This window comes from Leuresthes tenuis, unplaced genomic scaffold (genome assembly GCF_036924035.1).
Source record: "Leuresthes tenuis unplaced genomic scaffold, fLeuTen1.0.hap1 SCAF_1, whole genome shotgun sequence".
NCBI classification, from domain to species: domain Eukaryota; kingdom Metazoa; phylum Chordata; class Actinopteri; order Atheriniformes; family Atherinopsidae; genus Leuresthes; species Leuresthes tenuis.
The window spans coordinates 40,570,366-40,585,918 of record NW_027325355.1 but is presented as its reverse complement, the minus strand read 5'-3'; the positions used below and the strand labels follow the sequence as shown (position 1 = coordinate 40,585,918).

Genomic DNA, 15,553 nt, shown 5'->3' with positions numbered 1-15,553 from the left:
CTGTGGGGAGGGGGTCCAGCTGACATGTGGTGGGCTTGGATTTTTGGATGAGGTCAGAGATCTCTGAGAGGGTGGGGAGCTTGAAGGAGTAAAAGGGGTGGGTGGAGGTCAGAAGTGTCACTGGAGGAGTTTGAACCGAGATCCTGTTGGATTGTCTGGATTTTGTTGTTGAAAAAGGACATAAGAGAATTACAGAAAGCAGTTGAGTACTGATGGAGTGGTATAGAAACTGGGGATCGAGTGATATTGTTGAACAGTGAAAACAGTGACTTGGTGTTATCTACATTTGAACAGATTATACTGGAGTAATGGTTTGATTTGGATTTAGAAATGCAGTCCTGGTAAAGCAGAAAATGTTTTTTGTACATCTCTTTGTGTATAGTCAGTCCAGTTTTACGATGAAGCCGCTCAAGCTGCCGGCCTTTGGCTTTCATAAGCTGAAGTTCGGGCGTAAACCAGGGAACGGAGAGGGAGAAAGAGACAGATCTGGTTTTTAGTGGAGCGAGGGAGTTGAGGATATCATGAGGTCCTGTGTTATAGTGTGAGACCAGCTCTTCGGGGGTGAATAAATCATCAATGTCCATGAGGAAACTGACACCGTGGCTCCATTCTTCATATAAGTTGAGTGGTGGTGTTACACCTGGACTAAATGCATCACCTACCTTCCTCTTTGGATTATGGTTCAAATGTAGTTGTTCGGTTATTGAAATTATTTGCCAGTTCATTCATTAAAGGTGCTTAATTTTTGATCTATTCAAATACTGCGGGGGAGATAACCCTTATAAGTTTGCAGTTATTTTTATTTTTCAGAAAAGAAATGTTGAGCATAAGCATTGCTCATATAAATGACTGTTAGAACAGAGCTGTGTTTGATGTCTTTGAGTCTTGCTGTCAGGTTTAAATGGGCTGTAATGATCAAATCCACAATTGCATGCTTTTCTCATGATCACTCTAAACCTAATACTGTCATATCTATTACTGTCATGTAGCACACAGCTAGACAGTACATGAAAGCAAAGTACTTACCCTTTAGCAGACCGATCCCGTTTCTTTTTCTGGATTACGGGAGGTTCCATGTGAAGGTCCCGCTTCCTCCTGATGATAAAAATGGGCACAATAATCTTTAATCCTTCACACAGCAGTACAAACTACTGTGGTGCTGTACAGTCCCCAATTAAATAAGGTAAACGCACAGATTATCAGCATTTCTAATTCCATTTTCAGCCATATACAGTTGACTGAAGATGGTTCAGAGCCTTTTCCATGTCTGAATGAGCCCTCTGGGGTTTTTCTGAGAAAAAGGTTGCAGCGGCCCACTTTATCTCTTTTATTCCATCACGTTTATATGTCTCTTCCAAAACAGCCTGAACTTTAAAGAGCTGTTACATAAAGCTAAAAAGGTGGGTTTATCTGGTTTCACATAATCCCTCCATATTCTTCTCATACTGTATATGGACTCCCTATTTATTTCCTGTCATAACTTAGAAAAAATGTCCCCAAACCAAAAAGATCAGATTTGTTCAAATGATATCAGGCTCCCATACATCAGATATCCATGTGTTCAATATCATATACTTCTTCACATATGAACGCAGCTCATATCAAACACATGTTGGAATAAAACATTACAAGCTGAATCTGTTAGTTTTTCCATGGTTAAAACATTTAGATAAAGCTCACCTCTTTGCTGAAGAACTGAAGCCTTAAGTCCAATCACTGATCAGCACCTGAACTTAAAAAACTGAAGAAAATTATTAATTATTTCATGTAGTTGGAACCAAAACTCTGGTGAAGAGAAGACTTCAGAGCAAACTGAAGTGTTTTTGTTCCCAGTTTGTGTGTTAGGGAGAAAACTTTCAATGTGCTGCATTCAGGACCAAAGCTGAGTCATGCTTGGTGATAATTCATCTCTTTCAGTGGTCACTGCTGGTACATGAGTTACAGGTGAGATGGAAACAGTTGATGTCAGAGAATCAGGTGAAGTTATTGTGACTTATAGAAGCTGCTGGACTGCAGCTAAACACAGTGGAAAACATTTAGTTTTGTTTCCTCTTTTCTTTTTGGTTTAGTTCAAGTAGTTTAAGAACAAACATTTAGAGTTTTGTCATTGTTTGCATTTCCTGTTAAAAACTCCTCTAAAAACTAAAGCGTAAGTCTTCAAAATGTTGAGGTGACTAAAGCTTCCAGTCAAAGTGAACTGGGAGATGTTGCTTCATCATCATCAGAATCATGCTGTGTGGGCTGGGCTGCAGGTCCATGCCTCCATCTACTGGACTGATGGTAGAAATCCAGCAGCTTCCTCTGCCTCAGACTCTACACTTTAACTTTATTTGGAGATCACCTTTCTGAGAAATCAACAGGGATCGACATGATTAATATATTTATAATACAAAGGGAAGGATTTTAAATCATATGTGTAACCACCAATAATCTCTAGTTACAGCACCTAAGGGTCTAAGATGAAGAGTACAGCTTTAACTAATCTTAAATATACTGAGGGGCATCACCGTGCTGCAGCTGAGGTGCAGATGGAGGTAGAAAGTGTGTGTGAGATGATGTGAATTCAGCAGCATGGATCAGTGTGAGGACACTAAAACCACTCTGTGTGGGGAACATGAGAGCCAGAACAAAGCTCAGAGGTGATATGACCATCTCTAACTGTCCAGGACTCTTCTATTAGCTCTCACATCAAACCATCAGCAGCAAACTTCTCCCAGTGCTGGAACTGGAGCCAGTTGTGTCCTTCCAGAGTGACCACAGAGAGAATTTTATTCAGCTTAGGATCAGTATTCTGCCTCATTTAGCTGAGTTGTGTTTGAGTGGTGGTGGTGAAATGTAAAGAACTGTCTCTTTCTGCAGTGAAGTGGCTTTAGTGGGGTATGAAAATGTAAAAACTATCAGAGGGTGCATGTGTGGCTCTCTGCTGATGATTATCTACCCTACAGTTTGCTGCTCCAGATTCACATGCAGGTGTCAGAGGAATGAGAACTTCATCATTGGCCGGCACAAACACAGAGCAGCAACAATGAGCAGCCCTGCTCATACATGTGCTGAGGGAGGTGATGACTAATACAATCAGTAACAGTAACCAGGAGTGAAGCAGAAGCAGAACTAAATAAAATGCCAGAACACTAAATCCAGAGAACAAGATCAACAGAAAACTGAAACATTTAACATAATAGCTTGCAAAATATGGAAAAAAAAACACTGAAAAAGAACATTTCTTACTTAAATAACACTAAACTTAACACAATTTAGCAGGTATGATGTGAGTATAAAAAGAATAAACTCATCTGGTCATTTCGCCCACACATTTATCAGTAGGTCATATTTTTCTGTTGCTGCTGGTACAAATGTGCCTTTCTCTTCTCTGCAGGTCATCTGTCATACTGGGGAGTTCTTTTCAATTTTTTGCTGTATCCTCACACTGGATTGGCTATAGGAACTGGATGAGCGCTGGTCTCTGAGCACTTAGACTGGGTTTGGTTTCAGATTCATTAGCACATTGATGCTAAAAGCATCTTCAAAGCATCTCGCTCTGTTATTATTGCTTTACTGGGGCGGCTGTAGCTCAGGAGGAAGAGTCGCCCACCAATCGGAAGGTCGGTGGTTCGACTCTGGCTTCCCCGGCTACATGTCGAAGTGTCCTTGGGCAAGACACTGAACCCCACGTTGCCTCCTGATGTATCCATCAGGGTATGAATGTGTATGAATGATTAGAAAGCACGTAGTTATGTGTATCTTAAGACGTGCTGTGTGAGTGGGTGAATGTGGCGTGTAGTGTTAGAAGCGCTTTGAGTGGTCAGTTTGACTAGAAAAGCGCTATACAAGTCCATTTACTGTCATTTCTAAGAGCTTGAACGTGCAGCTGGCCTCAAGGTTGGTGATGCACACTTCCATCTCCATTGAACCTTTCTGCAGTTCCACCACTGCTGGAACACTGATTAAAGGTTAAATAACACAAGGCCTTTTATTTTTGTGACAAACAAACCTTTGAAGAAGCTCTGAAGGGCTTGAAGTTATCCCGAACGACCTTGACATTTTATAAATCAAAGTACAGATAAAATATACAAAAGTCTTCAATTCAGCTTCATTATTATAGAGCCGAAATCACAACAAGTGTCATCCATCTCAAGCCATTTCAAAGATACAATCTAAATCCAAGTAAATGCCATTTCCATCAAAAATGGACTCACTTTCCTGTCGGAGGTCAGATGGATTTTCATGACTACAGACACATGATACTCTGCAGGTGAACATCTGTTAATTCAATTTATTTACAGTCACACTCACTTCCATTGTTCCCAAACTTATTACACTAACAGAGACATAATTCTATGTTATACAAAATAAATTTCCTGTAAATTCATGTTGTCAAGTTCAACACATCATTGTTTTGTACTTGTGGAATCCCACAGAGTTAAAGAGCACTACGCACCCTCAGTAAACAGCTTCCAGCTCGTATTTTTAATTTCACGTATCTTGTTTGATGAGATATTTCAAAGGCTTTTTTTAATTTGCAACAATTGATTATCTTGTAAAATCAGGACAGATGAAACACTATAATTTTCAGAACAACATGTATATTCTGCTTGTTGCTAATCCTGATGTGATTTTATAGATGAAAGTAAGGATTATCAGCTGAGCAACCTAAACAATTACAACCTTAGTACATCAATAAATATGATAGGGTGACACACAAAGCTTCTGTAATAAGTACTTTCATTATTTGACCATTTAAAACAATACTAACAACAATATTACCTGTTAAATTAAAACTAGATATTTGTCGACATGAGAGCTGAGAGCCTTCTCCAGATCTACTGATTACATGGAACATATAACAAAGACTTTGCAGTTGAAGCTCTCACTTTACAACAAAAGCTAAACAGTTAATCATGATGGCATCTTCTCCTTGTCTGTGCAGTCTCCAGGTGCACAGATCTGATGATGTGATCTCTCAGGATCAGGATTAGACTTTCTCATGCTGAAGGATGTTGAAAAGTGGTGCTAAACTTTTTGATTTTACAAAAGTTTTTAAAATGTTGACAGTGAAATAATGTAAAAAGCTAGAACATCTGCATTTTATAAACTATTTATGAGGGAAGACCATTGTTCTTATGGGTTTTAAAATAAATATATAGAAAAAAATCAGGTTCAGTTTTAGGTCCAACACCTTTTGATCTTTATATGCTTTCCATTAGTCCATTAGTGTGCTTTCATCAGAACCCACCGGTCTTCAGGGTTCTTTAATGGTTCATAAAGTCAGAACCCAGGGTGAGACAACTTCCTGTTCCTATGGTCCACATCTGTGGAACAGAAGATCACCTTTCTGACCTAGATTCTATTGGAAATTATATTCCTTTTACATCTGCTCACACCTTTTTACCTTGTTACAATTATTTAGAGATGATGCTCGGGCTTTCGGCAACTTTTTTTTATTTATTATTGTTTGAACTGCAAAGTGTAAACGCCTTTGATGGATGAGGACTCAAAATGCACAACTCAAGGAAGGTGTGTAAAAAAAAAAAAAAAAAAGAGTTGTAGAGTGATATTGACCAAATTCACTGTACATGCATCTGGCAAACACAGAGAATGTCATGCAGAATGTAAAGGCAATCAGTTACAGTTACAGTTCTATATGTACTGCATTATCCAAAAAGTTACTTCAGTAAATGTAATGAAGCAAATATAACTCGTTATTACCCAGCATATAATGAGAAATTATGAGAAATCAGCAAGTGATAACACTTGCTGATTTCTCATTATGTATTGTATGATTGCCATCTAATGTGACGTTAAAACTATCTATATATATTCTGTATTTATTCCCTAATCTTCATAAAATTGTTGAAATTTAGGTATTGAAATAAAACTTTATTTGTAGATCAAAGCGGTGTAAAATCACATTGCAACAACGATAACAACGATAACAATAGAAGTGGCTAGGTAAAGCATCTTCCCTCATCAATTGTTTACAACTAGCCTACATTATGGAAACATCAGGTTACTTTTTTATCTGTGCCGTTCTTTTTCAGTAGCCTCTTCACTTGGACTAAGGCGCATTTCTATTGCACAGTAAAAAAAAAACACATTTATCTCGGTGCTGCGCTGGCAGTTGATGGCAGTCGTATATTATATCTTCAAGTCGCTCTATGCTCACTTCCTCCGAACTGATGCTCGTCCCCATCGGGGGCAGTCGTTTTTCTGCACGACACCGGAAGCAGTCACGTGGTACGGCCTTGTAGAGAAGCTCTGGATGTCATTGAAGATGACCAACTTCCTCATGTGTCACAGGGTGATCAGACGTTGCAACAAAAGACATGCAGGTGGTCGAGAGAAGAGAAAAAGCTTACGGCACCTGGTATTCCCAAGCGGTCTCCCATCCAAGTACTAAGCAGGCTCAACTGTGCTTGGCTTCCGAGATCAGACGAGGTCGGGCATGTTCAGGGTGGTGTGGCCGTAAACAACAATGTCTGTGACAAATGTGCATTATATAGGTACTGGAATCATACGGTTCCTCTATGCAACCAGATAATTGCCGAGAAAGGCTGATGTGTAGCGGGCATATCATCTTCCCTGACGTGATAATTCTCTCCAGCTGAAACTGAGACTCTCAGATAACTTCGTGTCTGCCAACAAAGCAGCAGCAGCTGAAGATGACCAACTTCCTCATGTGTCACAGGGTGATCAGACGTTGCAAAAAAACACATGCAGGTGGTCGAGAGAAGAGAAAAAGCTTACAGCACCTGGTATTCCCAAGCGGTCTCCCATCCAAGTACTAACCAGGCCCAACCCTGCTTGGCTTCCGAAAGCAGACGAGGTCGGGCATGTTCAGGGCGGTGTTGCCGTAAGCAACAATCTCTGTGACAAATGTGCATTATATAAGTACTGGAATCATACGGTTCCTCTATGTAACCAGATAATTGCAGAGAAAGGCTGATGTGTAGTGGGCACATCTTCTTCCCTGATGTGATAATTCTCTCCAGCTGAAACTGAGACTCTCAGATCACTTCGTGTCTGCCAACAAAGCAGCAGCAGTTGAAGATGACCAACTTCCTCATGTGTCACAAGGTGATCAGACGTTGCAACAAAAGACATGCAGGTGGTCGAGAGAAGAGAAAAAAAACTTAAGGCACCCGGTATTCCCAAGCAGTTGTTGTGACTTTTGTGGAGTCCAAAATACCTAATGTGCTATACTTAGTAGTTAAAGATGAGAAGTCACGAAGTGTCAAAGATGAGACAGATTCAGCTGGTTCGCGGTCCAATGATGGTTTTATTGCAGTTACAATTCGACCATACATGAGAAGTAGCCCGGGCTAAGTCTGAAAACTCTTCTTAAAGTTCCCCTCTTTTATACAAGTTGGGCCTGTGGATGCTCCTCCCCGGGCCCCTCCTTTCATATGGCGTGTTTTCCCTAATCTTCCACCGTTATGTCTTAACCAATTAGTTTACCCGTGGCAGGGCCCTTTGTCCTGTCTTTTTTAAAACCTTTATTCATGTAATAGTCCTTCCCACTACTCCCGACTTCCCCTCTACATCCATATTCCCTGTTTACTATTGTTGCATTGATGCGTGACTCGACACTGACCTTTGGTACTTTCCATGACATTAATGCCTGACTTGTCATTACACAGAGCTAAACTTTGGTACTTTCCATTGGTACTTTCCAGACATTAACTTTCGTAAGCATGCCTTCATATTCTATTACTTTTAGGGCCCGGTAAAATTACACCACATTTCCCCCCTGTGGTCCTGATAAGGACCACCCATCAAAGAAAACCACGTTTCAGTAGATATCGTGCACACACAGATTAATCAAGTACAGCACAATGATTATATTATAGAGGTAAAAACACCACACCAACAGTAAGTAGTCAGCACATATGCATCCCACAGTGAGGATCACAAGAAGATGAAGTTCCAGCTGTAAGGACAGCTGTACGACTTCACCTTAAAATCCATCCTGGGACTGGCCCATCCAGATGGCTCTCGTGATCGTCCCTGACGGCTCCTAGCTGAACCTTGCAGACATGGCCAGGGAAACATCCTCTCACATGTAGATTGTGAGAGGTAAAGCCCTCGCCAGGTGGCAATGTCAGCAGTACAACATGTCAACACTAAACTAAACGTACCATAAAAATCACACGTGAACATGCAGGGTAAATATACTTGTGACATAATGATAGTTGCAACAGCACACACCAAACCATGTCCATTTCTGCTCACACAGCTAGTTACCTTTGGTTTGTTCTAAGGGCGAACCCTTGGCACACGTATGAGGGTTAATCCTCTGAAACTTTTTTTTATAGAAAGATTTTTAATTATTGTTTTCACTAACTTCATTGCCACTAGGACAATGCTTAAACTGTACCAATTTAAAGTCCCTCATCAGGCCTGTGCCTATGACACAGGCTAAGCCTACAACAGAGGGTTCACACCCTTGCTACTTCAGCATGTATATCGCTATAGAGCATCACAACATAGTGCTATGTAGCAATATACTTATTCACGGTGCATATGCACTCGTGAATACATCATTGAACCATGCCTACATAGCAAGGTTACTAATTTACAAATATTAATCATTATCCCCTTTATCCATAACCAAGCACTAAGTGTATATCTGTACTTACTACCTTTGTCTTAATTACTTTGATTCCTTTAATCCATCGTAATATGTTATACATCCTCTTTCAGATAGTCCCATTTCTATTGTCTTAATCCTCCAGCTGGTCCTTCCTGGGGTATGGTGGGTTCCCCCACCCCCCCTTCTCAGTATGGCTTCCGTTCCATTGACTGCAGTGGTTTGTCGCCGCAGTCTGTTTTGACAAAATGTGAGAAGAGAAGCATTGGCTTGTCGCAGTTGCGTTAGGGTTAGCTGAGCCCGATCATAATCAGCCTGGGTCCGATCCATCTGCCTTTGGAGAGTGTTGGCTGTCTGTTGGGCAAGGACCAATTGCTGAGTCAGTCGCTCTTGCTCCGCTCTCGCCCGCGTCAGGTTCTGTTTGTACTTGCCTCTATGAGCGGAGCTTCTGACTTTCTGGATCTTTTGCGGGCCATAGGAGTGAGACCTGCTCGCAGCGCAGAGTAGACTGTTTTTGTCATGGTCCCAATCTCACCCCGAAGATCACTGAGTTGTATGTACTGATCGAAAGGCCGGGTCAGGAATGCTGAGATATGAGCCCTATCACCCGGGCCGACTTGAAGATAGGTCGGTCTGACAGATGGAGGTCTTGCCATCGGTTGGATCGCAACTGCTGGTTGGTTGATGTGGATCTCCGAAGGATGCCCTCGATCCTCTGGATCGTCTGGACCTTGCGGGTTGGACGGAGGTCTGCGGAAAGCTGGTGGCCACTGGATGTCGGATAGATCTGCTGCTGGTCTCGCTGGATTCCCCCGTGGTGGTGTCTGGGCCTAGCTCCACTCAGGCCCCCCTGACGGCGGGTCGAAGTGCCTTTCGTCCTGCTGGGAGTCACCAAGGTGCCTATTTGGAACAAATGGGTTGGCAGCTAGGGGTGGGTGTGTTCCTACGGGTGTGTGTGTGTAGTCCCCTCTGCTAGAACTGTGACCAAACCAATCATCCACAGCCACATGTGGTCGGGTAAAGAAAGCTTCCGCCATTTCCAACAGTCTGTGATGGAGACATGGTAGGTTTTCGTGGTTATATGAGTATAACATGTATACGAGAGACTTGCCTTCCTTTGTATATATGACGATCGACAACATGTACGTGAATATTTACAACATGTATGTGAGTATTTACAACACGTACCTCGTGGGGAGCAGGCAGCGACCATCTACCTTCCTACCTATTTTCCTATATTTCATACAGCCCTATGCGTTCTTCCACGTCTGGGTGATTTTGCATCAACACTACAGGGAATTGTCCAGTTATGCTAGCAAAAAGACGTGATATTAGGTGACGGAGCAAAGGTATGACACAGCAGATCACCAGCAGCACCACCAACACAATTTCGGCCAGTACTATTCCAGCCATTTTTAGGTATTTTAGCCATAGTAATTTACTTAGCCAGTCCCAAAAACTTGTAATTTGCGTATTCCAATTGGAATTTTTCACATGTTCATCTCGCAGCCGCTTAATTTCTTTCAGGACTCCTGTCAAACTACCGTTGGCGCCTGTGTGCATTGGAATCAAGGTGCAACATTCTTCCCCAATTACATCACAAATTCCCTGATCCTCTGCCATGCGTGTTTCTATCACAAATCTAATTTATTTTGCTCAGGAGGAAGAGCAGTCGCCCACCAATCGGAAGGTCGGTGGTTCGACTCTGGCTTCCCCAGGATACATGTCGAAGCGTCCTTGGGCAAGACACTGAACCCCACGTTGCTCCCCCAGTGTATCATTGGGGGTATGAATGTGTATGAATGATTAGAAAGCACGTAGTTATGTGTATCCTAAGACGTGCTGTATGAGTGTGTGTGAGTGGGGTGAATGCGGCATGTAGTGAAGCGCTTTGAGTGGTCAGCTAGACTAGAAAAGCGCTATACAAGTACAAGTCCATTTACCATTTACCATTTAAGGTCATTAATGACGTTGCATGTAATTGTTCCCGCACTAGCGCCACCCCTTTTACAGTGAAATTCATAAATCTCTGCTGATTAAACCAAAGGAGATTGACCCACTGACTGTTTCTAGCTATGTATTGGGCGTTTGCTACAGTTCCTGCAAACGGAACCGAGCCTAATCCCCTCCCAGTCTCTATACAGGCTTCTCCTATAGCAGTGTTATCATCAGGAACACCCCAGGGGACCTGATCCCAGGTAATATAAACTTCATTGGATGCTCTCCAATCCCATGCTTTCCAAACATCCCAGTCCTTATCTGGGTTGGAGTCAGGAGCACTTCGTTTGCTCCTAAGGTGTATTTCAGTTTAATTTGATTCTTGTGTAATTAAGGATAAACGTCCTGTTAACATTATTGGAGCACATATGCCCGCCCAGTTGGCCGGTAGGTGTGGCAACATAGTGGCGTTACTCTCACAAGTCCAAAAGATATCTCCCAATGGTTCTGTTCCCTTTCCCAAATCCAGCAGTCTGTACTGGGCTATATAGGACGAATTTTGTTCATAAATCACATGTCCCCCGTTTGGTACTATTTGCTTACATTGTATTTGGGCTTTCGGACTGGTCTCACATATTTTGATGGTTCCTGTGGCATTTCCTGTGGTTAGTTTCGGGTACCATGTTAATCTGCTGCATCTCACCAATTCCTCCGCATCCGTCATCACTGCAGATGCTCTCTGCGTAACCTCCTCCAATTCGTCTCCTCGTGCTATGCAGAAAGGAAAGATAAGGTCGTCAGGCTTGCGCACCACTGGGGGAAGTACTGTCAGCGTGTCATAATCATCAAAAGCAAGCTTTTTGGGGCAGACCTTCTTGTTTCCACTCCACCCCGACAGTCCCCCTGCCATGTGCATTGTACAGTGGGGAAAACATTTGGAAATGTCTGGACAATCTCCTATCTTTCTCGCTGGTAATATTTGAACTTGGGGTAGTTTTTTAGCATTATAGCAGGCAATGCAGTCTTGTTTTTCCTGCTTTCTTGCTGCAAACATATCGCTTATTGAATACTGTATCCATTGTTGGAACAAATTTGTGTCCCAATGTGCTGTTCTCAATTTGTTCAAATCCCGTCTTTGTCTTTTATTCATTAATCTTACGTTGATTCTGGCTTCTGCTACTGACATGCTCTGTCCTGTTTGTGTGTTTTTACACATTGTCTTGGTGCATCTTACTTGAATGGTCACCGTTCCCTCCCCACTGCAGTCCGCGTTTTGGGGATATCCCAGCCAATGCTTACCCATTGACTCGGCCCCTGTTATTTCTTCTGTTAACACATAATCATATATATCTGCTTTGACATGCATTATGTATTTAATTTCCCCATTATCACTATCACTATCATCTATTATCCCTCTGTTAGTGGCTAATGTGGTCATTGCCAAAGCGCATGTGTCTAATGTGTGTCGCGGGGTGACTGTGTGAGGATTAGCAGTGGTGGCTACTATAATTTCCCCCGTTGTTAACCCACAAAGGGTTAACACCATCATGCAGCTAATCTGAATCAGAGGTAAACCAGTCCCCTCCCGGCGTGGGCGGATATGTGAAAGTTTGTGGGTCAGACGGGCCTGGTACTTCCTCTTGCGGTGAAAGTGGCGATGGGCATGCATGTGACGAGCCATCTGATGAACGTGCCCCACCGCCATCAGAACCTTGTGTGTGTTGCGAATGGTGCTCTTCAGGTGCTGGTGGGCCGTCTTGAGGCACCACCTGACTTGCAGGAGCACCTGCGTCAGGAAGAGGGTCACTGGGCCTGTCAGGTGTCTCAGCAGCATGTGAATGCTCTGAGTCGCTGGATTGCAGCCTGTGCGACGGGCTGACAAACGGGCTGACCTTCCCTGACCATGTGGTGACAGTGATTCAGAACTTGAGGAGGTCGGTGACGGACTGGAACTGGTGTCCTGAGGGAGGCTGTGCACCGCCCTTTCAGCATGCTCAGACCCCGACGGTTCTGGAAAGTGTCCAGGTGGGTCTGGTGGCCTATAGCGGGTGCAGTGATTCTTGTGGAACCAGAAGGGCTTACCTTCAACCTTCAAAGCAGTGGGAGTAGTGAGCACAACCTTAAAGGGTCCCTCCCTACGTGGTTCGTTCCACTGTCGCCTAAACACCCGTATGAACACCAGGTCACCAATTTGGACGTCGCGAACGTCAAGGGGAATGTGTGTCTCGTCTTTGCCATGGGCTTCTTTCACCTGTTGGAACACAAGTCTGTGGATTTGAGTTAATGCACGTAAATAATCTCCCAACTCACGTTCCAGCTGAGCCATGGCAGGCCCCTCCAGTGGTCCTCTAGTTTGTGGGAGAGGCATAGGATGCCCTGTAAGCATCTCATGAGGAGTTAGATGGGTTAGTCGATTAGTTTGGGAGCGCATTGCCATCAATGCCAGGGGAAGTGCGTCTACCCATGTTAGTTTGCCATTGCAATCAGCCATGATTTTAGCTATTTTGGTTTTTAAGACACCATTGGCTCGCTCCACAGACCCCTGAGACTGTGGGTGATAAACACATCCATACTTCTGCTTAATACCTAGGATTTTGAACATTTCTTGTATCACCTGTGAAACAAAATGTGGACCATTATCAGATGAGATGGTGTCTGGCATGCCAAACCTGGGAAACACCTCTCTACACAGAAATTTTGCTGCAGCCTTGTGATCAGCCTTGGAGGTGGGGCAGGCCTCAATCCACCTGCTGAACCTGCGAACAACAACCAGCATGTATCTTTTTCCTTGTACCCGGTCAATCATGTCCACATAATCCATAACCAGATGTCGAAAAGGACCATCTGGCATGGGAATGTGAGCCAAAGGCTGGGTGAACATTTTGCGGACATTGTACTTTGGACAGTGAGGACACATGGCAAGTTCTCTATCAACCATCGGTGTCATGTATGGCGACCACCACACAGCTTGCAGCTTTCTGATAACTTGGGCCCTAGAACAATGATCAGGTTCATGCATCTTTTTAATAGCAATAGGCAGCAGAGATAGAGGCAAAACAAAATGCCCGCGGAAACCCCGCCACAACCCCAGATGGGGGTGTGAAGTTCGAACAGCTCCCCTTTGAACCCACAGGCGTTTTTCTGCTTCCGAGACCTTGTTTTGTGCTTCTATCAATGATGCTAGGTTTGTTATAGGTGCACAATCTTCTTCAAACAGAATTGGTCCCTGCACTATCTGGCCTGTCGCTTCTTTGGCTGCCTCGTCTGCCAAATTGTTGCCTACCGCAATGGGTGAGGTGTTGTTTTGATGCGCTGCACATTTAACTATGGCTAACGAGGTTGGAAGTTGTATAGCCTGTATTAGTTCGATCACTGCTTGTCCATGTGCCACAGGGGTGCCATCAGTACGCACAAACCCTCTTTGCTTCCAGATACTGGCGTTTATATGGCACACTCCATAGCCATATCCACTATCTGTGTAGATTGTTGCCCTTTTGTTAGCTGCTAATTTACAGGCTGCTGTCAGTGCTTTAATCTCAGCTAATTGGGCAGAACAAGGCTGGTCCAGACTCACTGATAGTAGTTTGGTGAAGGAGCCATCAGGATTAAGTTGGACGATTCCATACCCAGCCTTGTTCCCTGTCTCGCCCCTGACACATGAGCCATCAACGAACAAGATCAGGTCGGACGGAATAGGGTGATTGAATAAATCATACCTGACTTTCATGAAGGTGTCCGTCTCCTTGAGACAATCATGGGGCTCACCTTCTGTTGGCAATACCATTCTTGTGGCCGGGTTTATGGTAGTGCATCTCAGTACCGTCAAGTCAGGTCCTGAAAGCAGGATCTCATAACCCGTTCGTCGTGCTTGGGTTATCACAAAGCGTGGGCTTGTGAGCATTGCATGGCCCGTAGTGATGACAGAGGCCTTCTTGTATGCAAAAGGGGCCGCTGCTAGCCCCTGGTAACAGGGTGGCAGCCCTTCTTCCACACCATCTAATTTTGTGCTGTAGTACGAAATAGGTTGTTTACCTGTTGGGGTTTCTTGCATCAATACTGCGCATGCATACCATTGCTTTTCTGCCACATACAGATGGAATGGTTTGCCATAGTCTGGATTGGCTAGAGCTGGGGCAGTCTGGAGATCATTTTTCAGCATTTTGTGGCTGTGGTTGATATTGCGCGGGTGGGGGTCCCCCAGACGGTCCTTGGGGCCTCCTCCATCTACCTCCATGGGAGGGCCACCATGTCCTCTTCCTGCTGCAGGCTGCTGGATGCCTCCCCCTTGGTTGAGGTGCACATGGATTGGAGGGATCTGCTGATTCTGGAATTGACCTGCAAGTGGAGCTGTGGGGTAAACATTAGGCACAGCAGATGTTTGTTGAACATGAGGTTATGACATGGTGGGTGTAATAACGGGTGCCTGCATTACCCCTCCTTCTGTTGGTCCTCCCTCCACTGGAGCGGCCACACTTACAGCTGCTTGATGCTTTGGTCTCTCCCTCACCTTCTTCTGCTTTGCCAATTCACCTATTTGTAGCTGAGCCAGTTTATTAGCCAGCATCTTACTCTGATCGTCCAGGGCCTGTTTCTCAGCCCTGTGTGCCTTCACATAGTGTATTATATGCTCAGAGAAAACTGGCCAGTCCATTTTCATCAACCCCACCACTGCATTCAACTTATCTTGTACTTCTTTTGGCATGGCGTTTTTCACATACAACATAAACAGAGCTTATGTTGATTCATTACTATCCCACTCACTCCCTGTCTCAGCCTTCCACATTATCTGATAGTTATGCAGGAACTGTGAAGGGCTGTCACTATCCTTCAAACATTCTTTCTCCAATTTAGCTGGATCCATGCGTGAAGGGTACTTCTCTCTTAGGGCCTGCCACACTTCCGGTCGTATCAGGTCGAAAGTTATTGCATCGTATTTGTGTGTGGTAGCCAACTTGATATATCCAGCCATCCTGAATACTTCTGTGGCGGCTGCCTGTCCTGCTGTCTTTATCAGCAGTGCCTTGATGT

General features: G+C 43.9%; 1 non-coding gene and 2 pseudogenes across 1 annotated transcript; all 3 read right to left on the bottom strand.

Moving 5' to 3' along the window:
• Positions 1–15,553, bottom strand: part of LOC140291422 (NLR family CARD domain-containing protein 3-like) — a 46,507-nt pseudogene that overhangs the window by 5,502 nt on the left and 25,452 nt on the right.
• Positions 6,350–6,468, bottom strand: LOC140283607 (5S ribosomal RNA; annotated as a pseudogene).
• Positions 6,738–6,856, bottom strand: LOC140298365 (5S ribosomal RNA). Its single transcript, XR_011914020.1, has one exon. It is a non-coding gene; the product is annotated as a 5S ribosomal RNA (ribosomal RNA).